This window comes from Giraffa tippelskirchi, chromosome 6 (assembly GCF_054371585.1).
Source record: "Giraffa tippelskirchi isolate mGirTip1 chromosome 6, T2T-mGirTip1v1.2.pri, whole genome shotgun sequence".
In the NCBI taxonomy this organism is placed as follows: Eukaryota; Metazoa; Chordata; class Mammalia; order Artiodactyla; family Giraffidae; genus Giraffa; species Giraffa tippelskirchi.
Genome location: NC_137280.1, coordinates 165,963,013 through 165,990,840, shown reverse-complemented (window position 1 = coordinate 165,990,840; position 27,828 = coordinate 165,963,013). Strand labels below are relative to the sequence as shown.

The window sequence follows — 27,828 nt, the reverse complement described above, 5'->3', positions numbered from 1 at the left end:
GAGGGACACATGCAAAAGCCAATTGCTTTGGTATTTCTCTTAATTAATCACAAATAAAATGCTCAGATCGCCTGCTATTAAATTAAGAAAACAGAACACAAAAATACAATAAGCACAAGAAATCCCAATACATATATTTCCTTCTCGTGTGCAGTCTTTAAAGAACGGCAGCAAGGAAAGAGATGGGAGGAGAGGCAGCCAGAAAAGGAAGCGAGCGAAAGAAAGAGGGAGGGAATGAGAGGTACTGAAGGGAGTGGGGCAGGGGGACACTGACACAGAAGGGAGAGACCGGAGGAAGGAATGGGAAGAGGCAGAGAGAAAAGAGAGTCACTCGGGGAAGGCAAATCGTAGAGGTGGGTGGGGAGCAGGAACAGAAAACTGTAAGGAAAGCAGAGGAACACAGAGAGGAGGAAAAATCCAGAGGAGGAGGAGCAGGGGAGACGTCTAATAGGTTTCAAGATGTTTTCATCAGTGCCTATTTCTCCAGAGCTTCTTAATCTTCAAACTTCAGAAAGAGAGAAAAAAAATCACCTGTTATTTGCTGCCCTTTGAGATGTTTATTAATCAGTGAATCATTGTTTACTGCTCTTTGACTGCCCTAATACTTAAGCCTTGGGAGTCTCGCTTCAAATAGATGTGAATGAGCCTCTCACAGGTTGCAAGGACCAGAGAGAGGCTCGGGTTGAGTCAGAGAGTGTGGAAGGGATCTGCAGAGATGGAAGGAAAACAGGAACCACGTGTAGCCAGGTTGCTGAAAAAAAAAATTGGATCCGGAGGATCTTTTAGGTGAGAACACTCTGATAGCTCAGTTGGCAAAGAATCAGCCTGCAGAGCAGGAGACCCCAGTTTGATCCCTGGGTCAGGAAGATCCGCTGGAGAAGGGATAGGCTACCCACTCCAGTATTCTTGGGCTTTCCTGGTGGCTCAGCTGGTAAAGAATCCACCTGCAATGCGGGTAGACCTGGGTTCGGTCCCTGGGTTGGGAAGATCCCCTGGAGAAGGGAATGGCACCCACTCCAGTGTTCTGGCCTGCAGGATTCCATGGACTGTATAGTCTGTGGGGTCGCAAAGAGTCGGACACGACTGAGTGACTTTCATTTTCGCTGTTTGAGCCTCCAGGTGTCCTGTATAGTCTGTGGGGTCGCAAAGAGTCGGACACGACTGAGTGACTTTCATTTTCGCTGTTTGAGCCTCCAGGTGTCCTGTCGCTAGTTCAGCAGCACAGGTCTACTGTTCTTTCTTGGGTTCTTCTCCATTCCTGTCACTTCGCTTTTCAGCTCTGCGTCTGCAACTCTCCCTGTTATCCACCATTTTCTCTCTGCCTCTGGACTCAAACTGGGTAAGGCAGAAGATCCAGGCTTGGTCATCACCACCCACTTAGGATGCCCTTAGGGGCAGAACTCTTTCTTGAGGCCATTTCAGAGAATGGCTGGCCTTGGGTTAGGTGTTCACTCATGGTTCAAGTAAGTCTTATCAGGGTAGAAGGACTAGGAGGTACAACATGTGTGTGAGAGACCTTTCTGTATTACTACAGAGTGGGTATGGCAGGAACCCAGAAAGGGAAGGAATAAAATTGAAAGGCACACTGGTTGGTAGGACCGGTGCATTCCACACTTGCCCATCGGGCATATCATTTTTTTTTTGGTGGGGTTTGGGGGGCAGATACAGCTTCAGGAATGCTCACATTGTGCTAAACCTGATTAAACCTCACAAACCCAGGGCCAAGTTTAGCCACTACATCCAGGAGATAAAACGTGAATCACTTCAAACCTGCAGTCTGAGGCCAATGACCTTTGAGCGTTTTTGAAACCTAAGCCCAATGAAGCAATAATGCAGAATGTTTTGAGTAGAGGGAAAGGGGAAATACAGGAAGAGAATGAGCTCTTTGAGAGAAAGAGAAGGGAGAGAAGAGAGATTTCCCTCTGGTGACAGAGAGAGAGAGGTCTGTGGACCTACCTGCGCCCACACCTGTACCCAAGGTGGTGGCAATACTTCAGAGATGATGGTGGGACACCTTGGGAGGGGGATTTCCAGCCTCTGCAAACATTTCTGTACCTCCCATGAGGCTGACTTCAGGTGTGGGGACTCTTGACAGACCACTACGGGTTTAAGCAATGCAGATGTCATGGCGTCCTTGAGGGCATGAGGGATGAAGACCCCAGAAAGGCAGAGAGAAAACAGATGTTACAGGATACTGTAGGCTTCCAGGTTCTCATCAGACCTGAATAGGAAGCCAGTCCCAATATTACCTGAGGTGAATTCCCTGACAGCTTGGGAAGATGTTTGCTTAAATTCATATTTCATTTGATTTATAGAAAATAAACCAATAGAGATATTTTTGAATCCCTGAGTTTAGAGACTGAAAATTATACCACTTGCTTGTTTTTCAGTCCAGGGAACAGATTGGGACACTACTCTTCAATGTCCTAAATTAAGATAGGCCTTGGTCAAATCATGATTTTTACCTTGCCTATTTGTTTGGTGACTTAAGATTTTTCTGTAAACACAACCATACCTCTAGAAGTCTCACAAAAGTTCTGTATCAGTGATTGCTTGGTCTTCTCGGGATGCTATAGCAAACACGCCCTAGATTAGGTAGCTTGTAAACACCAGAAGACTCTTGAGAGTCCCTTGGACTGCAAGGAGAGCCAACCAGTTCACCCTAAAGGAAATCAGTTCTGCATATTCATTGGAAGAACCGATGCTGAAGCTGAAACTCCAATACTTTGGCCACCTGATGCGAAGAGCTGACTCATTTGAAAAGACCCTGATGCTGGGAAAGATTGAGGGCAGGAGGAGAAGGGGACGACAGAGGATGAGATGGTTGGATGGCACCACCGACTCGATGGACATGGGTTTGGGTGGACTCCGGGAGTTGGTGATGGACAGGAAGGCCTGGCGTGCTGCTGTTCGTGGGGTCACAAAGAGTCGGACACGACTGAGTGACTGAACTGAACTGAAACACCAGAAATTTATTTCCCACAGTACTATAGGCTACAAGTCCAAGACCAGGGTGCCAACATGCTCAGGTTATGTTGAGAGCCCTCTTCTGGGATGCAGATAGTCAACTCACCCTTGTATCCTTGCACGGCCCAAAGCAGAAAGGGAAGTACCTTTCTCATGACCCATATAAGGTCACTAATCTCATTCACGGGGCTTCCCAGGTGGCGCAGTGATAAAGAATCCACCTGCCAATGCAGGAGATGTGGGTTTGATCCCTGGGTTGGGAAGATCCCCTGGTGGAGGAGATGGCAACCCACTACAGTATTCTTGTCTGGAAAAATCCCACAGGCAGAGGAGCCTGGTGGGCTACAGTCTATGGGGTCACAAAGAATCGGACAGGACTGAGCGACTGAGCACTAATTCCATTCACGAGGGTTCCACGCTCATTACCTCCCAAAGGTACCTCCTAATACCATCACCTCCTAATATCACCACATGGTGGTATTTTGCTGTAGATTTCCTTGTCCCAAATGAAATGAGAGAAGACCCTTTGGTAGGCTTTCAACATGTGAGTTTTGGAAAGACACAAACATTCAGTTCATAATAGTGACCATCATCACTTTTTCTCATAGAAAAATAGGAGCAGGACAGTATTATTGGTTTGCTCTGTGGCACCCAGCTGACGTGGTCCAGCTCAGAGAGAAAGAAAGTAAGCAGAGCCAAGGCTTGGTCTGTTTTCCCAAAGATCAAGGCTGTCATCCTAGAGAAAGCACAGCCGGGAGAAGAGCTGGTTTCCTGCTCGTTTCTGCCAGTGGTGGCACGGCTGGGACGTGACCATCCTTTTTGGTCCTGAACATGATGGAGGCTGAGTGCAGCGAACTGGCTGGCCTGTGGGCAGATTTAGGGCCCTTTTTCAACTTGGATGGAGAGAAATATATGAGAGAAAGGCCAAAAAAAAAAAAGGTCTTTTCTCATTTCACTTGGGACAAGGAAATCTACAGCAAAAATAGAGCATATTTTCCTGTAGGCTGACTGTAAGCTCTCCTTAGGCATAGAAGCCAGAGCTTATTTATAGAACAGAGTTTCACTGTGTCTGGACAGCTAGTCTAACCAATTCTCATCAAGCCAGTTGCACAAGTTCCTGTTACGATGGATTCCCATAAAATCACTCTCTAGGCTGAGCATCTCTGGGGAATGTGAAGGAAGATATTGACTCAGGGATGGCAGAGATGAGCTCAGCTGGCTGCCCCGCGGCTTCCCCCGCCTGTGGCTTCGTCGCCTCCTTCCTCCAGCCTTCTCCCTCTGTTCCCTGCCCCTTCCATGCCTCCGGATGCCCGCTGGGATGACTCAATGCTAGTGCCGAACCACATCACTTCTCTGCTCTCACTTTATTCATTTATAGAGGGATGATGTCTACTTACTCGGATTACAATGAGGCTGAATAAAATAGCACATATGAATGTCCTTGCACAGAGCAGACACTGGATAATTATTTGGTAGGAAATAAGGACGAGAAGAGGCAGTAGTTTAAGTGCTGCTCAGCACATGGAAAGATAAATCACTCGATGGAAGGTTTATTGGGTGGTAGGACATGAGGAGGGTGAGTCACAGCAAACTAATGAAGGAGGGTGATGTTGGAAGTTGCAAGCTTGTCACTGCTGCTGCTGACGTTATTTGAAAGAGAGAGAAGGCGACATCTCCAGCCGGTGTCAATTAGTGGAGCTCCCTACGCATCTTATGTAGCTGGGATGGTAAACCCTCGTGTCCTGCTTGAGACCAACTCCTGTTTGTATAATTACCTCCTGACAGCCAGCCCTCAGCTGTACGGTTTTTACAAAAAAGATAGCGTCTCTTCTATTGTACTCACTGTAATTAGCCTTTCACAAATGTGATGAGGAAAAGGTGAGAGGAGGCAGTGGGGTCCCCTTCTCTTTCTCAGGGCAGATGGGTGAATTCTTGGATATGATTGTGGCATTAGAAAGTCTTAAGAATGCACGAATATTGAAAGGTGTCCTGAAAGTATTTTTCATATTGTTTCCTGATATGGTCTTCATCACAATAATAACTATGAGGTCACGGACCCTAGAAGTAAAAGATGGTGCTATCCTAATTGCCACCATCTGATGTAGACTGAATTGTGTCCCCCCTCCCCCCACCCCCATTCATATTCTGGAGCGCTAAAAGCTATGGTTTTTCCAGTAGTTATGTATGGATGTGAGAGTTGGACTATCAAGACAGCTGAGCACTGAAGAACTGATGCTTTTGAACTGTAGTGTTGAAGAAGACTCTTGAGAGTCCCTTGGGCTGCAAGGAGATCCCACCACTCCATCCTAAAGGAAATCAATCCTGGGTGTTCACTGGAAGGACTGATGTTGAAGCTGAAACTCCAATACTTTGGCCACCTGATGGGAAGAACTGACTCATTTGAAAAGACCCTGATGCTGGGAAAGATTGAAGGCAGGAGGAGAAGGGGACGACAGAGGATGAGATGGGTGGATGGCATCACCGGCATCACCGACTCAATGGACATGGGTTTGGGTAAGCTTCGGCAGTTGCTGATGGACAGGGAGGCCTGGCGTGCTGTGGTTCATGGGGTCACAAAGAGTCGGACATGAATGAGTGACTGAACTGAACTGCGTTCCTTGGTTTGACATTGCTTCCTCCATCTTCAAAGCACGTCACTCCAATCTCTGCTCCCCTCTCCTCTGACCTGGCCAGCATCTGTCTTCAAAGGGCTGCTGTGATTGCCCTGAGCTCACACAGATAATCACTCCACCTCATAATTGGATCTCATCTGCTGTTCTTCTTGCCACGTGAGCTCATGTTCATAGGTTCTGAGGACATGGCCACATATGGAGGAGTGTCAGCCTACACACTGCCCTCCCCTGGGTTCTGTACTCCCAGGCAGAGATCCTTTATAGAGATCACTGCCATGGAGATCAGCTTCCTGTGGGTTCATTACAGCCTTTCTGCCTGGACTGAGTCTCTCTAACCTGAATATTCAGGTCTCATGCCACCTCCTCCAGGAAGCCTTCACTCACTCCTCCAAACCACTTTGATGTCCATACTACTTAAAAAGTGAACTTTGTGATTTGGCTCTAATGTGCTGAGTTCAATCCTATTTTGTTCTGCATGTGTTCGTCTTATTTCTGCAACTAAATTGGAAGTTTCCTAAGTTTTGTGCATCTCCCCTGCTTTCTTCCCCTCCATTCCTTAAACAATTTCTTTAGCCTCTAGGTCGCCTTCTCAGCTGGACTCACTGATGCCCATAGGTTCTGTGTCACTCCCCAACTCAGCACCCAAGCCCACCACGGCCCCTGCTTGTTCGTTCCCCATATTGCATCCTCAGCTTTGGTTGTGGGTCAGTCTCCTGCTCTGGTCCTGTCTGAGATCCTGTTCTGAGAACCTTGCTGAATTGTTGAACCTTCCTTGACTCCACTGCCTTCCAAGGCTGGGGTCCTGATCCTTTGGGTTGTCCTTCCTGGGACCTGTGGTTCTGTTGTTGAGTCTCTATCTCCCTGGTGACCAGGTCCCTGGTCCACGCACACAAACACTCCAGACAATACCTGCTTCATAGGAATCTAGGGGCTTGGGCTATAGCCTGGCCTTGAGGCTGAGCCCAGTCCATTTACTAGGACTCCTCCACCTCACCCTGAGTTGCCCAAACATGAATCATGCTTTTCTTTTTTTTTTTTTTTTCTGGATCTGGACTATTGCATGCTTTTCTTTAAGTACATGGATATCCACTTTGGTATCTTAGGCAGATTTCCTGGCATCACAGGTTCCTGTGATGCTGCATGTATATACATATCTCCTATGAGCATTAAGCCCTCACCATTTATCCTGTTTCTGGGAGGAAGCAGCCAGACCTCACGAAGGACCCCTAGATATAATGTGACTCTTCCTTGCACACCTAACATAGACACAGCCGGTGTTCAAAACCAGCACCAACTGACTGGGGATTCTGTTTTCTCCTCCCTACCCCATACTGGCACCTTGAAGACAAAATGTACTTAGGCACTCATTCAGGGCTTCCCTGGTGGCTCAGAGGGTAAAGCATCTGCCCGCAATACAGGAGACCTGGGTTCCCTGTAGCGATTCCCTGGTGGCTCAGAGGGTAAAGCGTCTGTCCGCAATACAGGAGACCTGGGTTCCATCCCTGGGTCAGGAAGATTCCCTGAAGAAGGAAATGGCAACCCACTCCAGTACTCTTGCCTGGAAAATCCCATGGATGGAGAAGCCTGGTAGGCTACAGTCCATGGGGTCGCAAAGAGTTGGACACGACTAAGAGACTTCACTTTCTTGCACTTTCATTCTGGTATGAGAGTTGTTTATTTTGTTGCCCCTTTTCTGGAAACATTAAAATTAGCTGCAAATTGCCTTTTAAAATCCATCATTTGAGAGTTCGCTTCATGTAAGCACTAACGATACTAGGGTGAAAAACACTCTCCCTGCTTAAGGAAACCCCTAATCTAATGCGGCACCCAGACAAGGAGAGCGGAGATTGTGACTGCGTCAGCTCCATAATCGGCAGGGTCAACTGCAGAATGGAAGTGTGAACCTCTCATTACAAAAATCAGAATAAGAGTTCCCATTAACACTAAAATGTAAAGCTTCTTGCCACATGTGTACTCTCTGCCTTTAGTTTCCTGGTGAATCAGGAAGGGCTGGAAGTAAAGGGACTATGGGCTGCCTACCTTTCCCTTTTTTCTCCTATGCTATCATTTCTGGTGTGAATGGTTGCTAACACAGGGACGTTGAGAAGAGTAGGAAGATAGGATTCCTTGCTCATTCTTCCTTAGAACATCACTGACTTCTTCTTGTCTTCAAAGCAAGTTCTAGCTTGGAAAGAAAGCATGTCCTCTTGGGCTTGTAAATACCACTGCTTACTCAGTAGCAGAAGTGCATTCTCAGTCGCTGAGTCATGTCTAGTGACCCCACGGACTGTAGCCCACCAGGCTCCTCAGTCCATGGGATCTTCCAGGCAAGAATACTGGAAAGGGTTGCCATTTCCTTTTCCAGGGGAACTTCCCGACCCAGAGATCGAACCCACATCTCTGACACCTCCTGCAACGGCAGGCAGATTCTTTACCACTGAGCCACCTAGGGAGTCCCAGCATTGCCAATGTGTTAGGTGAACGGGGCCGTTTAAAGAATGGCTGACACACACACTGCATGGGTGTCCTCTGCTCAGGGGTATGTTCCATTGTCCCACGGGACCTCACTTCAAAACACAAATTTAAAGATGAAAGTATCAGGAATTTCAAAGGGGTGATACCAGAGCGTTAGGTAAAGTACAGGGCCCTCCAGAGAGTTCTATGTAACTATTCAGCTTGCACACTCACAGGGCTGGTCTGAATGACAAAATCCTGTGAGAAATCCATGATCAAGACATATACAGGGCTCCAAAGGAACAACTCAGTAGAAAGGAAGAAAAGAAGAGGACTTTCCAAGAGCAGTTGACACTGGGGCTGAAGCCTCAAGGATGAGAAAGGTTTACCCACGTGAACAAAGGAAGAGAAGAGCGTTATAGCTGAAGAGATGGCAGGTGCAAAGAAGACAGAGGCATCGCAAATCACTGCACGTGTGGGGAACTCAGCTGGACAATGCGGCTGGAATGCTGGTGGGCGTGAGATTGTAAAGGGAGCTGAGACTTAAGAAATACCATGAATATCACATGAAGGAGTTTCAACCCTCCGTAAAGTGAGGCAATATCACTGGAGAAGTATAAACAGAAAGGTGGCATTAAAGGGTTTGTATTTGCAAATTTTCTCTCCAATGGCTATGTGGTGATGGGTTGGAAAGAGGGAAACTATAGCTAGAGAAGTCAAGTGGAGGCCATTGCTGTGCTCTGAGAGACCAAGACTGTGGAATTCTTTAGTTTTGTCCCTTTGAAATTAAAAAATACACATATTAATTGAAAACGGCCGACCCATACTAAGGAACAAGAGTTAAAATATTAACTGAAAAATTTACTAAAGCACAAGGCCATTTATAGCAATAACAACTGCGGTGGAGTTGGGCTCTTACATCAATGTCAAAGCCACCCTCTTCAAAGCACAGGACAAATATTTTGACAAATACAGCTTAGAGAAATGCTCTTCCTGATTTGGCCTATATCGTATTATTCAGTGATCCTTCCGTTGTCATTGTCAAGGATTTACTGCTGAAAAATTTTATGCATGATTTTGGCTCTGCTGCTTTATCTTAAAGCAAGAGCGATGAACGACAAATCCCCCAGGCAGGAGCTATTGTTCCAACATCATGTGATTATTGTTTAAGTTCTGCTTATTTAACTACGCGAGGAGTTGGAGAACTGAAGCAAGCAAACCTCGTCTCATCCTGGCTTCCTCACTGCTGATTCATCTGTGCCCAAGAGCATCGGTTTCCCTGGTGGCTCAGATGGTAAAGGGTCTGCCTGCAATGTGAGAGACCCAAGTTCCCAGGGTCGGGAAGATCCCCTGGAGAAGGAGATGGCAACCCACCCCCAGTATTCTTGTCTGGAAAATCTCATGGATGGAGGAGCCTGGCAGGCTACAGCCCATGGGGTCTCAAAGAGTTGGACATGACTGAGCGACTTCACTTTCACTTTCTTTTTAAGAGCATCAGTTTACTGCTTCTCTACACTTTCTGGCTCTAATCCTTCTCAGGAAAATATTCCCCCATTAAATCTAATTCATCTGAGCCACATTCTGCTACCTTTCCATGTAGCAGCACACACAGCTAATGATGATATCTGTATGACACACGAGGGTTAATGGGCAAGGTCACCTGCAACTGTAGGGGCTGCCCTGGGGGGTTCTGGCTGTACCGGTCCCCACTCTCAGGCGGTTGTTATTTCAGTGCACCTGCAAACTATTTGCTGCACAGCAGCCTGCCTCAGCACATAAACTGGGACACTCTCTGCAATAAACATTCTTTAGCCCTTCGAGTACCCACATTCACAAGTTTCCTGCTTTTCAAATGTTAATATGCTTATGCAACACCTGGGAGACTCATTAAAGAAGAGCATTCCACAGGTCTGAGACTCTTTATTTCCTACAAACTCCCAGAGGACAGCAGATGGGTCCCTGGACCACATCCTGAGTAACAAGGAGCTGGATAGTTCATCAACACAGCTTGCTCTGGAAAAATAATATTTTGAAAAATTATGTGTGTGTGTTAGTCGCTCAGTCATGTCCGATTCTTTGCGATCCTGTGGACTGTAGCCCACAAAGCTCCTCTGTCCATGGAATTTTCGAGGCAAGAATACTGGAGTGGGTTGCCAAGCCCTTCTCCAGAAGATCTTCCCAATCTGGGGATCGAATCAGGGTCTCCTGCATTCCAGGCAGACTCTTTACCCTTTGAGCCACCCAGAAAGCCTTGAAAAACTATAAAATTTCTTGATTTTTAATATTACTTACTAGATTAGTTACTAGAATGCCAGAAATAGGATAAAACAGCCTCTTTCAAATTGTAGGTAAAGTCCAACACTCTTACTTGGCTAAACCTGTCTTGGTTATGTTATACACATCTAATTAGAAACTTCAAATTATTGTTCTTGGTAACACTCTAAAACCTATGTAAAGTGATTATAACTGACAGTTCCTATTATAAGGAACCCTTGTCTGGAGTGCAGAGGACTAAATTTGGCTTTCTTGTAATCAAAGAAAGATCCTTGTCAAAGAGAGGTGAGAGCTAGTTATTTAGCAAGACTCTTGTACTAGATTGAACATACTCAAAGAAACTCATAATTATGTTAAAAATTATTATATTCTCATGGTCCTTGATGCAGAGAAGTTCTGCCATTAAAAGAATCCCTTGACCTAAAACAAAATAGTCCTTTCCTCCTAAGATTGTGACTAAAACGTTTGCTCCAGAAACTGTTCCTGTTTCTTCCCAACTGTCAACAAATGCAGACTCGGATGAAACGTTCTATTTCCAAGTGGAAATAAACTTAATGGCAAATGTAAAACTGACTTTCAGACAAAGTGAAAAGTGGCATTTAATATAAACTCAATGGCTTTATAATTTCTTGAAGGAGGAAATGAATTCCCAAGACTCAAAACATTTTGAAAATGAAAACTTAAACCTATTTTTACACATACCAGTTTTCAAATAATAAAAAGCACTGACACGCTATGAGACTGAAAGTGAAATATACCTCTATTCAAATTCAAATTGTGGAAAATTGGGAATTTTTACAAAAGTGTTTATTTATATAAGACCCAAACACTTTACTTCAACCTCTTTGAAAAGTTTATGGAACATTTGGCAATTTAGTACATCAATTTTTGTAATATGAGCATTAGATGAATCTAAATTGATTCACAGGGAGTGAATTTAACATTACTTAGAAATCTACTATCTTTAAAGTATTGTAACTGAACTCACTGTTTCCTGAATGAAAAGATCATTGGGAGGAAGGGTAGTTGAAGTAATAAGCTGGAAAAGCTGGAAAAGAAAACTTCTATGTTTACAACAAACAGGGAAGAAAAAAGAATATGTGGAAAGACAACTTAGTGATTCTGGAGGCCTAAAAATTTACTGTTTTCATTTTCAAATAAATTATGAAAGTGAAACGCAGAATTCCATTATCATTTTTATGGAGGGCTTCCTTCTACGCAGAGCTAAAAAATGGGGATGGGGTTTTCTCCATACGAGTAACTAGTTGATCAATTTCACACCAATCCTTTCTCAGAAAACTGCATTAAGAAATCATGGCACAAAATACTTTGACTATGGATGAGTAGTTTTATAGTCAATAAATTGTAGTACATGGTGTTTCACATTAGAGAAAAGGGCAATCAGATTTCATGCTTCTGAGTGTAAATGGATTACTCTCTTGGGATCTGAATATAAATAATTTTTCTGGCCATTTTACCAGAAATTTTTCTGGCCATTTTATCATCCAGTTGGTAAAAGCACCTTTTTTCTTATCTGCACTGAAATTATTAGACTTAGACCACTACAAGTATCAAATGGCAAAACCTCCTGAACTGCTATCTTATTTTAATGAAGAAAATATAAATTTAACATAGGTTAGAACATCTAATTTAATTGTATGTATAGGTTTTGGTTAATAAAAGAAATAACAGCATTCTAGAAGCTATTGTTTCTTCAGAAGTGATTACAGTTTAGGTAATTACACCCAGGTGGTGGCTGGATCGTGGAACAAAAGTCTGAACAGATAGAGTTTCAATAAGGAGAAGAAAGCTGAACTACACCTGTGACAAGTAATGTGCTATGTATTCTACATTTAATTCCACAAGAAAGATTATATGTAAGAAAGACTACTTTCCATGAGAACTGAAGCTTTTCCGAAACAGCTAAGCAAATCTTCCAGAATATTCCTTATTTAAATACCATATGTTATTAGAAACAAAGAATATCCTCACCTTAGTGGTATCAGGAATTGATCTTCAGTGTTTCTCCATCAACAGTTTCCTCCTGATTGATCACAAACTATTTCTTGAAGATGAAATCTCTTTGAACATGTCCACAGAGCTGAAATTGTCAGTAGATTTACCATGTATCATGATTCATTAAGCTCAACATTCTTATTACTCATTTTCTACCCACTTTTTTGCTCAAGATATAGATGCATTTAACAAGTCAAAGAAACAGCCATTTTGTTTTGTGCCCAAACTATTCTCTACTCACAAAGAGGACACTCAAAATATTTACCAACTTATATGTGTAGCAGCCAATCCAGAAATAATATTTCTAATGGTTTCTTATTATACTTACCAGCATGACTATCTTTTCACTAGTCAGAAGTCTTCATCAGTATCCCCAGTCAACCACTTTCAATCCTAGGTCCTTACCCTTTGAAAGACAAAATGCATTATTATGTTGTTGCACCTCTAGGCACCTGCAATAGACCTTCTGTGCTACAGAGACAATAGCCCTGGCAGCTATAACAGGTTGCTATTAAATATAGGCTAATTTTGCTTTCTATACAAAGAGCTGCTTTACTAGCTGATGTGGTAAATTGAAAATGAAGGTCTTATTTTCTGAAAGCAAAACTCTATTGCTTAAATAACCAGAGCAATTATAGAAACAAATAATGCACTATGTTCAGTAATAGCTGAGGCAGCTTGACACAGTGAAAAGATCATAGGCTTTAAACTCTAATAAATCTGGGCTTGAAGGCAGCTTTCCTACCTCAGTGATCTTGAGCGTGTTCTGCAATATGGAGATAAAAATACCTTAGGGTGTTTTGTTTGAGACTTACATGATATAGATAACATATAGAGAGGACTTAACACAGTGACTGGCTAACACCATAGCTGCCTGGCCAGTTGGAGCTCTTATTATTCCTCTTCTCCTCTTCCCTTTCTGAATTAATCCCTGATTAATTCCTAGTACGTAGGCATGCTTCTGGTCCCTCTGCAGATGTTTATGGGACACTTGGAAGATGAGTCAGCTCTCTGGATGTCCTAATTGTCTCTTAACTTTTAGATCCTCTATCAGAAACAGAATGCTGAGTGGAATTCATCATAGAACTGATGGATCGTGTAATTCTTCCATTTTATACACACTTTGCTTTTCTATAGCTCCAAACGCTAAGCCCTCACCCCTCAACCACCTTGCTATGTATGATATTAAGACAAGGGCTCTGAGCAATTTCAGCAGATGAGATTGAGCAGGACAGAAGGAGGAGAAGCAGCTTGGAATTCATACACAGGAATTTGGGCATTATTCTACAGGTTATATGGAGAAGGCAATGGCAACTCACTCCAGTATTCCTGCCTGGAAAATCCCATGGATGGAGGAGCCTGGTAGGCTGCAGTCCATGGGGTTGTGCAGAGTCGGACATGACTGAGCGACTTCACTTTCACTTTTCACTTTCATGCATTGGAGAAGGAAATGGCAACCCACTCCAGTGTTCTTGCCTGGAGAATACCAGGGACGGCGGAGCCTGGTGGGCTGCCGTCTATGGGGTCGCACAGAGTTGGATACGACTGAACTGACTTAGCAGCAGCAGCTACAGGTTATAGGAAGTGAATTAAGAGGCTTAAGTTGTGGAGTAATTGGTGTTATTCTGTGCAGACAGGATGAACCAAAGGTAGGAAAACCGGTGGTGGGGAACTCAACTGGGAATAATCTGAATGGGACATAAGAACCTAACCCAGTGGAAATGAAGACAGATAGAGGCTGAAGAGTTGAGATAATATATAATGTAAATAGCAATAAAAACAACTGGATATAATGGAGTCTAGAAGACATCCAGTATAAAATAATTGCTTCTTCTGTAGCACACGGTATTAGTGGGCTAGAGCTACCATAGCAAAATACTACTGACTGGGTGGATTAGACACAAGAAATTTATTATCTTACAGTTCTAGAGATTAGAAGTCCAACAGCAAGGTGTCAATCAGCTTGGTTTCATTCTGAGGCTGCTTTCCTTGGCTTGCATATGCCTACCTCTTTTGCTGTGTCCTTCCAGGGCTGTCCCTTGATCTGTGCTGTCTGTGTCCTGATCTCTTGTAATGACACCAGTCCTAAAGGATTCAGGCCTACCCTAACAGCCCCCTTTACCTTAATTATCTCTTTAAAGGGCTATCTCCACATCCAGTTACAGTCTAAGGTACTAGAAGTTGGGGTTTCAACATATCAGTTAGGAGAGACACAATTCATCCTGTAACACACATCTTATATATTAATCGCAGTTAACCACAACAGTGTGTGCACACGTCGGTGCTGGTTATTAAGCGACTGCCTCTCAGCTCCAAACCTGCCTGCGAGGCTGGAGCTGGGGACTCTTGCCATTTTCTGCTTTGTCATCCGGTTGCTATTGAGGCTCTGCCAATAGAGGGCGCTCGAGAGAAATGACAAGGCTTGATAAGGCAGGAGGGATCCGGGCTCCTCCTCCTGCAAACTTCCGGGTTAATGATCCCAGATTCTGCCCTGTTTCTCCCGGTCCTACCGGTGAAAGCTGCTTCCTACACTGACTTTCTCTGTATTAACTCTGTGTGTCCCCGTTTGCTTTTTCAGTCCTCCAGTGCCTTTCAACCAATTTCCTATATAACATTTTGTCTGTTAAAGTAACTGAGGTTATTTTGTTTTGTTTTCCCAACTGAAGTAACATCTTCCTTTTGTGAAATTCTTTCCTCCTCTGCTTCATGCAGTGAAGGGGTTACCAACTGTCTTATATTTACACAAAAATTAATATCAGAGGAGTGAAGAATGGCCACCATTGGTTATCATCTAGGGGGCATCAGAATTCCATACCTATGAAAAATAATGAGCAGAAAAAACCCGGCAACCTATTATTAACTTTAACAGCTCTGTCTGGCAACTATGACAGAGGGCACGCCATAGAAGAAAGAGTACTGTTGTTCAGTCACTAAGTCGTGTCCCACTCTATGCGACCCCATGTATTGCAACACACCAGGCTTCTCTGTCCTCCACTATCTTCCCAAGTTTGGTCAACCCCTTCATGGATCACAGCCTCGTCATGGTGAAGGTGCTTGTGTAACTCAGTGAAGCTATGAGCCATGCCACGCAGGCCACCCAAGATGGACAGGTCATAGTGAAGAATTCTGACAAAATGTGGTCCACTGGAGAAGGAAATGGCAACCCACTCCAGTATTCTTGCCTGGAGAACTCCATGGACAGTAAGAAAGAGGACTAGATTTACATTCAAAAACCTTGTTTCTATCTGCTCTCTTCTACCTTTATCACTTGCTGTTTGGTGTCTTCTCAGAACCTTGGTTTCTACTCACAAAGTTTTATTGAGGAATAAAATAATAAATGCAACAGTCTTGTGACAATTCTATAGCATAAATGATTGCACACAGAGTGCCTCTTAGCCTTCCCCTTTATTTTTCTCCTTGGTATCCACAGTTCTCATAGTTTTTAAATTTGGGCAAAAAATGTATAAAACAATAGTGGCATTAATATTTGTGGAATGCTTATCACTTGCTAGATACCATGCTAAATGCTTTCTGAATATTGTTTCCTTCACAAGCACCCTGTGGTGACTATTAATATTATCCCCAAATTGCTGAAAGGGAAACAGCAGCATTTAGAAAAGGTGCCCATGTTACGTTTCACCTTAAAGACGGTGGAACTAGAATGTGAACCAAAACACTCAAACTCTAGGTCTGTGTTGGAAAGTTTCCTAGCTCACTTAATTTCTCAAAATATGTTTGCAATAGAAAAAGAACCGTTTCAAGGGGAACTCCTTTCTTTCAAATAGAAACTGTCGTGCAAGTCATTCACCAACATTTAACTTAACTCCAACTCCCAGTAACAACTCCTCTTCCCCACCCCCAAATGACAGTGTTAAGTAAGAATGAGGGAAGAAGAATGATCAGATGCTGAAAAGAACAAAACAGATATTCTCAAGTGGGATAAAGAGCTTTTATGTTTTAAGGTGGGGCGTTCTGAAGGAGGTAAGGACCATTCAAAGATTTGAGCACTAAGGACTTCCCTGGTGGTCCAGTGGTTAAGGATCTGCCTTGAAATGCAGGGGCCATGGGTTCCATCCCAGGGAGGGGAACTAAGATCTCAAATGCTGCAGAGCAACTAAGTCTGAGCCACAACTGCTGAGCCTGCAACTCCAGAGTCCTTGTGCCACAAGTACTGAAATCCCTGCGCCCAGAGCCTGTGCATCACAACTAGAGAGTCTGTGCACTGCAACAAAAGATCCTGCATGACTAAATGAAGATCCTATGGGCTGCAGCCAAGACCCAGTGCAGCCAAAGGAATGATCTGAGAATTATATGAAGAAACCATTCTAATAGAAATGTTTCAAGCTTCACTCATCCTGCCTTTTCTGTTTTCCCTTACTTGTGATTTGGGGCAGGGATTATCAAGAGCTTTAGCAGTGAAATTTCCTATCTTCCAAATGATGCTGAATCATAAAACAAACAATAGTATTTTAATACACCTTATTTCATGCTTTGATATTCATGATACTTACTTGTTAAACAGCCAATCAGTGAGAATGTATATTCATATTTTGATGGTTTCCAGTGTGTTAAAATTGGAGATGTATCACATTTGAAAGTGTTTGCTAGCTAGTTTTTAATTACAGTCTTAAAAATAACTGTTTGAACATATTTCAAACACTTGCAAAGAATGCTTGCTGGGCCCCCGAAGCACCTCTGAGGAAGTATCGCAGATTGCAAATCACTGATGGAGAGAAATGCCGGCGTCCGGCCGCTCACCCCCGTCCAGTACATAAGGAGATGGCTTTCTCTGCTTCCTGAGTACATTTATGCTGGCCCACGCTCCTGGCAAAGGAGCAGGCGTCAGGCTCCATCCATCTTAGATACACATAGTCACTTATCCATATGCTCAGGGTGTTTAATGCTGTGTCCCTGTGCAGTCACAAATTAGTCGCTTTCTGCTAGTGACTATGAATATAAAAGAGGCATTTTTTGAAATATGGATCTTATTTCAATAATTAGGCATAGAGAACCAATAACCATTTGTTCTTCATTTATTATGTATCTAAATGAAATAGCTTCAGTTGTGGCCTGCATACATGCTAGTGAAAATATTTCACCCCTTACGACTGCTCCCAAAGTCCCAATTCTAAAATAAGGAGAGTGAATAAAAATAGGGTAGAAAACTTGCCTTCCTTCCTTTCTCTCGTTGAGGCCACTGTGCTGAATTTATAGAATTATAGAATTTCTGAGTCAGAAGGAAACTCAGAAATCACACAGACTAATATGTTTATAATTCTCTACAAGAATTCCCCAGAAAGCATTTCTAACAGCCTTTGATGGAACATTCTAGTACAAGGAGCTTACTATCTCATTATTCCACCCTTGCAAGGCAAGTATTTATGTAAAGTTCTCCCTTCAATTGCATATGCCACTGTTTAATTAATCACTAGTTGATGGACATTCACGTTGTTTCCAAGCTCTTTTCAACAAAAATGTTACAGTAAACATATTGGTGAGTATATTCCTAATTCTATGTTTATTTCATTAGTGAAGACTCTCGCAATTGGAATTGATGAGACAAAGTATATGTGCACATTTTTATTTTAATAGATAATGCTGGATTACTTTTCAAAAAGATTGTGGTAATTCATATTCTACCAAAAAATGCCTATTTTCCCAATGGATTTTATCAAGTTTTTAAACTTTTGCCTGTCCACCAACTGAGTTTTTATTATGTATGTTTGGTCTTTGTGATTTTTTTTTTTTATTGTCATTGTAGAATTGTTCGTCAGTTTGTCTTTGGATGGTTTATATTATCAACTTGAAAGAGCTCTTACTTGATTAAAGGTTGATCTTTCCGTGATACTCATGGAACTTAGTGTCTAACTTCTTTTTCTGTCATTGAAATATGTTTATTAAACACACACAAGCAAAGGAAATAAATCTCCTTTAGAATCAGGCCAATCAGAGATGACCATCATTTCCAATTTGATCTACTTTCTTTTTTAGTGTCTAACTTCTATCTATCCAGCCTCATTTTCTCTGAACAAATTCACTTCTCAAAGATTCTCCAAAGATGTGGTGTTTGCTCATAAATGAATATCTCACCCTAAAAGTGATCTATCTGTACAGTACAGGGCTTTGCTCCTCAAAGTGCGGTTCCCTGATCAACAGAACCAGCATCATCTGGAGATTTTTTGACCGCAGAGTCTCAGGCCTCATGCAGCGTCTACTAAACCAGAATCTTCTGCTGTATAGGATATCCAAGTAATCTGCATGCACATCAAAATTTGAGAAGAACCGTGATAGAGCATGAAGGATCTTTACCTTTTGCCTTGGTTCCAAAATTTGTATTAAAATTATCATAGCTTTTTAGGTCATGGTAACTAAGCCTTTTACTCTGGTTATTAAATACAACTGTTGATAAATTGCTTCCTGACCTGTACTCACTTAGTAATATTTTGTACCTAAATATATGATTTTACCTTTATTTTCATTAAGTTTCATTATATTCATGTCAAATCATAATTCAGATTTATGACACACTTGTTGAACACTGAATCTGCATTTTAATATAGAGGCTCTCATTACTCAGTTTTAGGGGAAATTAATCTAAAACTGTGTGTGAGTAAATAGGTGTGGTAAGACTGCAGATAAGTCCCTTTATGTTTTCCTTTGTCTTAGTGAAAGTGAAAGTGGCTCAGTCATGTCCGACTCTTTGCGACCTCATGGTCTATACAGTCCATGGAATTCTCCAGGCCAGAATACTGGAGTGGGCAGCCTTTCCTTTCTCCAGGGGATCTTCCCAACCCAGGAATCGAACCCAGGTCTCCCACATTGCAGGTGGATTCTTTACCAGCTGAGCCACCAGGGAAGCCCATTCCTTTGTCTTACAGACACATTAGATACAGTTAAGATGAATTTTAAGACAAAGCTTAAGAGAAAAGAGAAGGAAGGCCATGTTCATAATATAAATATTTAACTGAAGATATTTATCCATGTAGTGGGACTTGACTGACTTTGGTATTTGTTTTCCCCCAAACAATCACCTGTTGACCACTGATCCTCATCAGCTGCTTCTATGACAGATCCAGGCAAAAACGACTCTGGTCCCCGGAATGATGAAGTTTTTAAACACAGATAGGAGACATTTGAGAACCAATGACAACTCCTCTTTTAAAAATATATACACAACTTCTGGTCTGGACAGAATGGTGGAGACCTCTTTCTCCTTGCTCATTCCCCTAAATATAAACTGCACTGGAAATAACTCAAGGGACAGCCAGAGGAGACCCTGATGGGTGATAAGAAGAAGGGAAATTTGTTTGGGATCCCAGAGAGACGGAACAGCACAATGGCAAGGCATTTTGCAGGTCCTACCCAACAGAAGAAGGTGATTTCAAACTCGGCATTTCCCTGGCCCCCAACCTAGCAACAGATGGCAGCCCAAGTGGACTCATTCCTCCTCTGGGTTGAAAGGGAGCTCCTCTGAAAACATCCTTCTGAAATCAGCCTGACACATTGGTTTGGGCAAGGGGAACAGAACTAGAGACCTTCTGAATAAAACATGGCCAAGAAATTCTCTCGTTCCCTGTCAGGCCAGGGATTACCTTTCCGCTCCCCCCAGGTACCAAAGCTAGTGGGAGAAACAGGCAAAAGAGACCCATTACAACATGTGACTTGGCTGTGAAGACTCTCTGATCCCATATACTCTGCCCAGGGACATCATGGAGCTGGAGGGGAGGTTACCATGAAGGGGATCCTACCACAACAAGTGCCTAAGATGCCTCTCTACCTCCTCTTGAAAGAGACTCCTCTTCTTCACTGGGACAATCAGCAAAATCAGGAATGAAATAGCAGATATCACTACAAATCCTGCAATTATCAAAAAGATAATAATGGCCTAAATCAAATCCCTTACGATTATACAGTGGAAGTGGCAAATAGATTCAAGGGATAAGATTTGATAGACAGTGCTTGAAGAACTATGGATGGAGCTTTGTGACACTGTACAGGAGGCAGTGATCAAGACCATCCCCAAGAAAAAGAAATGCAAAAAGGCAAAGTGGTTGTCTGATGAGGCCTTACAAATAGCTGAGAAAAGAAGTGAAAGGCAAAAGAGAAAAGGAAAGAAATACCCATTTGAATGCAGAGTTCCAAAGAATAGCAAGGAGAGATGAGAAAGCCTTCCTCAGTGATCAATGCAAAGAAAGAGAGGAAAACAATAGAATGGGAAAGACTAGAGATCTCTTCAAGAAAATTAGAGATACCAAGGGAACATTCCATGCAAAGATGGGCACAATAAAGGAAAGAAATGGTATGGACCTAAGAGAAGCAGAAGATATTAAGAAGCGGTGGCAAGAATACACAGAAGAACTATAGAAAAAAGATCTTCATGACCCAGATAACCAAGATGGTGTGATCACTCACCTAGAATCAGATATTCTGGAATGCGAAGTCAAGTGGGCCTTAGGAAGCATCACTACGAACAAAGCTAGTGGAGGTGACGGAATTCCAGTTGAGCTAGTTCAAATCCTGAAAGATGATGCTGTGAAAGTGCTGCACTCAATATGTTAGCAAATCTGGAAAACTCAGCAGTGGCCACAGGACTGGAAAAGGTCAGTTTTCATTCCAATCTCAAAAAAAGGCAATGCCAAAGAATGTTCAAACTACCGCACAATTGCACTCATCTCACATACTAGCAAAATAATTCTCAAAATTCTCCAAGCCAGGCTTCAACTACATGAACCATGAACTTCCAGATGTTCAAACTGGATTTAGAAAAGACAGAGGAACCAGAGATCAAATTGCCAACATCTGTTGGATCATCGAAAAAGTAAGAGAGTTCCAGGAAAACGTCTACTTTTGCTTTATTGACTATGCCAAACCATTTTACTGTGTGGATCACAATAAACTGTGGAAAATTCTAAAAGAGATGGGAATGCCAGACCACCTGACCTGCTGCCTGAGAAATCTGTATGCAGGTCAAGAAGCAACAGTTAGAACTGGACATAGAACAACAGACTGGTTCCAAATCAGGAAAGGAGTACATCAAGGCTGTATATTGTCACCCTGCTTATTTAACTTATATGCAGAGTACATCATGCGAAACGCTGGGCTGGATGAAGCACAAGCCAGAATCAAGATTGCCGGGAGAAATATCAATAACCTCAGATATGCAGATGACAGCACCCTTATGGCAGAAAGTGAAGAAGAACTAAAGAGCCTCTTGATGAAACTGAAAGAGGAGAGTGAAAAAGTTGGCTTAAAATTCAACATTCAAAAAACAAAGATCATGGCTTCTGGTCCCATCACTTCATGGCAAATAGATGGGGAAATAATGAAAACATTGTCAGATTTTATTTTTTTGGTCTCCAAAATCACTGCAGATGGTGACTGCAGATGTGAAATTAAAAGACACTCCTTGGAAGGAAAGCTATGACCAACCTGGACAGCATATTAAAAAGCAGAGACATTACTTTACCAACAAAGGTCTGTCTGGTTAAAACTATGGTTTTTCCAGTAGTCATGTATGGAAGTGAGAGTTGGACTATAAAGAAAGCTGAGCACCGAAGAATTAATGTTTTTGAACTGTGGTGTTGGAGAAGACTCTTGAGAGTCCCTTGGACAGCAAAGAGATCCAACCAGTCAATCCTAAAGGAAATCAGTCCTGACTATTCACTGGAAGAACTAATGCTGAAGCTGAAACTCCAATACTTAGGCCACCTGATGTGAGGAACTGACTCATTGGAAAAGACCCTGATGCTGGGAAAGATTGAAGGCAGGAGGAGAAGGGGACAACAGAGGATGAGGTGGTTGGATGGCATCACCGATGCGGTGGACATGAGTTTGAGTAAACTCTGGGAGTTGGTGATGGACAGGGAATCCTGGCATGCTGCAGTCCATGGGGCTGCAAAGAGTCAGACATGACTGAGCAACTGAACTGAACTGTGAGCTACTTTGTAATCTATGATCATAAGTTTGATAACTAAGAAGAAATTAGTCAATTACTTGAAAAACCTCAAACTACCAAAAGTCAACCAAGATGAAAAAGATGATCCAAATAATCCTCATAATAATTTAAAAAATTAAACTCATAAAGAAAAAGTTTATGAAAAATAAATCTCCAGACTCAGATGGTTTAACTGGCAAATTCTACCAAACACTTAAAGAAGAATTAACACCAATTTTACACAAGCTTTTTTTCAGAAAATAGAAGAGGGAATACTTTCCAAGTCATTTTATCAGTCCATTATTACCTTGATAACAACCAGACAGATATAGTACACAGAAGAAACTACAGATCAATATCTCTCATGAATTTAGTTTTTTAAAAAAGAAATCCTCTAGCAAATCAAGTATGAGCATGATTTAAAAGAATTATACACCATGATCAAGTAGATTTAGTCCAGGTGAGCAAGACTGATTCATCATTCTTATATCAATCAGTGTAATTCATCATATCAACAAAGTTGTTTAAAAATCAAGAAAAATCATATAGTTGTGTCAGTTAACCCTGAAAAAGCATTGAATAAAATCTAACACCCATTCATGATAAAACCTTTCAGTAAGTTAAGGAACTATCTCACCTTGATAAACACAAAATCCTACAACTGACATCATACTTAATGGTGCAGAACTGAGCGCTTTTCCTCTAAAATGAGGAACAAGGAAAGGACATCTACTCTCAGCACTCTATTCAACATAGTATTGGAACTTCTAGCCACTAAAGTAAGTTAAAGAAAAGAATAAAGACATATACAGACTCAAAAGGACAAAATGAAATAATTTCTATTTGCAGATGACATGACTGTCTACATACAAAATTCTAAGAAATGAATAAAAACAATCCTAGAATTAGTAAGTTCAACAAAGTCATAGCATACAAGATCAACACACAGAGATCAATCTCATTTTTATAGCCTAATAATAATATGTGAAACTGAAATTAAATTCAAAATACTTCAGTATACACTTAACAAAATACATATAGCATCTGTATACTGAAAATTAATAAATGCTGATGAAATAAATAAAAAAAGACTCAAATAAATGAAGGGATATTCCCTTCATTTGGAAGACTCAACAAAGTGAAGATTGCAATTCTCCCCAAAGTAGTCTATAGGTTTAATTTGATTCCTATCAAGACCCAAGCAAAACTGTTTGTTATTTGTTTGTTTATGACATAGACAAACTTATTCTGCCATTTATTTGAAAAGCACAGGCAGAGAGATACATAAATCAGTAGAATGTAATAGAGAACCTAGAGATAGACCCACACAAATATGCTGACCTAGTTTTGACAATGGCAACCCACTCCAGTGTTCTTGCCTGGAGAATCCCAGGGACAGGGGAGCACGGTGGGCTGCCGTTTATGGGGTCGCACAGAGTCGGACACGACTGAAGCGACTTAGCAGCAGTTTTGACAAAGGTGCAAAAATAAATTTATGGAGGAAACTAGCCTTTTCAACAAGTGATGCCAGCCAGAGCAACTGATCTGTAGGCAAAAGGATGAATCTTGATCTAAACTCCATACCTTACATAAAAATTAACCAGAAATGGATCATTGACAGACCATTAGAAAAACAAAAAGGAGAAAATTTTGGGAATCTAGGGCTAAGCAAAGAGTTCTTAGGCTCGACACAGAAAGTACAATCTGTAAAAGGAAAATTTGATACAATGGACTGCATCAAAATGAAAACTATTGCTATGCAAAAACCCTTCTTAAAAAGATGAAAGAGAAGCTATACAACAGAAGAAAATATTTGAAAACCACATATTTAATATATAACTAGTACCTAAAATATATAAAGCAGTATCAAAACCCAAAAGGACAAAACCAATCAATCCAATTAGAAAATGGGAAAATATATGAGGGTTTAGATAACAACTTTGGATATTTATACTGGAATATCATTCAGCAGTCAAATCACACTTAATGAAATACTAAAGCATATATCATAGAAAAATCCCCAAAACATCATACTGATCAAGAGAGTCCAGAGAAAAGAATACAAGTTTTTACTCTAGAACAGAGAGAACTAATCTATTACATGGACTCAGAAGTAGCTGTCTTAGGGAGAAGTGGGGGGATTATCTGTGAAGGGGCACAAAGGAACTTTCTAAACTACGGTCACTATTTTCTGTTTTGTTTGCAGTGTAGGTTACATGGGTATGCACATCTGTTGGTGTTCTTCAGACTGTACATTTATGATTTGTGCTTGACATTTCATATAAATTTACTTCATTAAAAAGCACAAAAAGACAAAATAAAAAGAAGAAAACAAAATCTCAAGGTTACTGAAGATGCCTTGAAATTTAAATTTCTTATCTTCTGGGGACTCCCATAAAGATCTGATAGAAAACCATCTGGCTCTTACCCAGTTGAGTCATCATACCCAGTGTACAGTACAAGGGCATAAGCCATAAAAGACAAAAAAAAAAACCACACACCTATGTGTAATGGGATAGACTCAGCAACCACAGCAGTCACCTACACCCTTGTCCTTCAATATCACTGTTCTTGTCCTTCTCCCCAGTTAGTCATCAAGCAACCTGTTCCTGTGACCACTCGATACCCTGCCTGGCTTATTTCTATTGCATCCTGAACACACTTGTTATTCATTTGACCTTTCTTCCTGCTGTTTTACCAAGTCCCGCCAGGCTGTGCATAATGCTGTGAGCCATATCCTCCAGGGCTGCAGACAGTTGGTAGACAAATACAGACTCCCTTCAGCTCTGGCAGGCTCACAGCTGCTCTGCTGGCTGGCAAATAACTGAGGGAAGAGGAAGCCTGTCCAAGGTGCAGAGACCAGCAGCAAGCAAGCTATATTTTCAGCCAAGGGAACTATGCAAATCTTGTTTTCATGTCCAAGTCAGATGTAGTTAGAGAGGATCGGGAAAGGGAGACCAAGAGATCCCAAGGTTCAATAACAAAGGTATTACTGAATGGTTTCTCTAAAAAACCCTCTCCAGGGTTGCAGCTTTGAAGCATATTAAACTACCTGACTTACAGCTTTTCTACAAAATAACGTGTCATAGAAATAGCGCAAGTTATATAATCAGAAAGAATCAGCTTCAAATTCTTTATCTGTAACTTACTGTGTACATATTTCTGGGGCAAATTCTTTAACTCCTGTGAGCCTCAGTTTCCACACCTGTCAACTCTAGAAAGCAACACGTAGGTGACAGGGTTGGGATTGGATTTAAGTGTTTAATATTTATAAAGCTGTCACTGCTGGAACATGGTAGATGTCCATTCATTTATGAACTAATTCACTAATTCCATTCAACAATTCATTCACTAATTAATCCTATATTTATATATTCAATAAAAACAGCACCTCATACATGCTAGGCACCATTTTAGGATACATCAGTGAGCATAGCAAAGCTCCTGCCCTCAAGGAATTATATTCCATTTGGACAGATAGGCAATGAACAAGTAAGTAAATAAGCACATACTATAATAAGCATGTAATATAAGAGCTATAAAAGAAAGTAAAGCAGGGTAGGGGTATAGAAAGTGGCACAAGATGCTATTTCTGATCAAAATCCCCCTCTGTGGAGATCACAGTGGAAGAGAAACCAGACTGGTGTGAAGGAACAAGGAACTGAAAATCTGTGACTCCTTTCCCCCTAGAATGGTTATTGATATCAGAAGACTTATCAAGCACACTGACTCCATTCAACACTCTGTTCAGGCAATTATAACCATTCCTGGGTGAATCAACCTAGATCAAAACTCAACACGTTTCTTTATCAACTTCATTCTCCTACAAGCCCCATCACTAACTATATGGAATAGTCTCAAAATTCATAGCATTGATATGTCAAATAAATCAACAACAACAAAAAGATGACCAGAGACTACCTGTGTAAAGAAGAGAAATCAGTTTCCACTCTTTTTCTGATCAAAGTGAAAAGGTATTAATGAGAAAGTGAGCTAAGCCTCCGGAGGTGTTTTTTAAGTCACAAATGACGGAGTAGCTTCTTTACATATCCTCTCTGCAGCCCTACCCCGCCCCCCAGCTGCAGTAATGAGCCCTGAAAAACATGGAGCCAGAATGAGGTCCAGCTTTTAACATTTTATCTATAGCTCTGAACTTGGACCCGTTACTAAAGACAGCTCTGGCTTCTGAGACCACTCTTCAGGGCTTCCCATTCAATATCAGAGGCTAACACACTCCAGCAGTTTGACAGAATTAAGCTCTGCTGGCTAACCTCTGCTTCTCTGAACATGGACTCACCCAGTGTGGCATCATCACGCAGAAAGGCCCTAAATTCATAACACCGTTCAGAGTTCTGGGGATCACCAGATCCTGCTAACCAAAAATTGGGAGCCATTGACACTGAATTTTTTGGTCCCAGACAGTGTTGGCCTGCTGCTGCTGCTGCTAAGTCGCTTCAGTCGTGTCCGACTCTGTGCGACCCCATAGACGGCAGCCCACCAGGCTCCCCCGTCCCTGGGGTATCATCTAAATTCACCCCTTCACTTAATCGAGTTCCTCTGTCTACAAATCAGATAAACTCAGGTCATCCTGTGGTCAATTTCAGCATTGTACAGCATTCAAAAGAAACACCAGTTTAACATTCTCCCCAAAGTTGTGAAAATGGATGTAAATCTTTACAGAAGTTGCTTAAAGAAATGCTAAAGGGGTAATTCACTGGAGGGTACACTGTACATGCCCTAAGGATCCTCTTTACCTTCATTGTATTTTCACTACAACAGTACAGAATATTCATTACGGAAGGGTCTCCCCTGATATCTATCTATCTATCTTCTATCCCTTTTCCAGCTCTACCTTTTTTAGCTTTTCTCCTTCATTCCCTCTCGTTTTCATCTTTATATTCAATTGTCCTTAAGTGAGTTTCAGATCCATTCTAATGTGAACTAACTTAGCTTTCCCCTAATCCTTCCAATTCGGCCACTCTTCTCATTTCCTTGGTCTCTACAGAAGTAATCGAGGCCACAGCTCCACGATTGGTGAGGAAAAGTTCCTTCTTTCCCAGCTAGCGTGATGGGGAAAAGTTGTGAATACATAAATGCTATTATTTTTATTAGTCTCAAAAGTCATTTCATAAATATTTTTGAGGGCCTATTCTGTTGGGTACATGTTCACCGTGGTAAACAAGCCACAAGCATTTTTTTTCCCCAAGGATCTTAAGGCTCTCACAGTCTGGGAAGGCAGACAAACAGGTCTATAAATGTGATTCTCAACCTCAGTGCTGTTCGACATTCACAAGTGAGCTACCGATTTTAGATCAAGCTATAAATTTATTTTTGTTATAGCTGAGGATGCAACCCGTCACTGTGATGTCAGTCAGATGGAATTAGACTGAGAAGGTCTTAGACTGAGAGATGTGATTGAGAGACAGGTGCCACGTGCTTTAAGCGACTGAAACGGGTGAGGCATAATGTCAAACGGGAGCCATAATGAGATGTCTCGTTTACTGATTCCAAGCAGAAATGTGCTCTGCCTATTACACAGAGTGAAGTAAG

The 27,828-nt window shown here is 41.9% G+C and overlaps 1 protein-coding gene across 8 annotated transcripts in view; it reads right to left on the bottom strand.

Annotated features, from left to right (window-relative positions):
• The window catches only part of CAST (calpastatin), a 251,044-nt gene that overhangs the window by 185,098 nt on the left and 38,118 nt on the right, over window positions 1-27,828 (bottom strand). For all 8 annotated transcript variants that reach the window (XM_081498794.1, XM_081498793.1, XM_081498796.1 and 5 more), the window contains 2 exons: window positions 12,673-12,750; window positions 12,321-12,429 (listed from right to left, as the gene is read on the bottom strand). The gene's annotated coding sequence lies outside the window, so the exon portion shown is untranslated. The remainder of the gene's footprint in view (window positions 1-12,320; window positions 12,430-12,672; window positions 12,751-27,828) is intronic.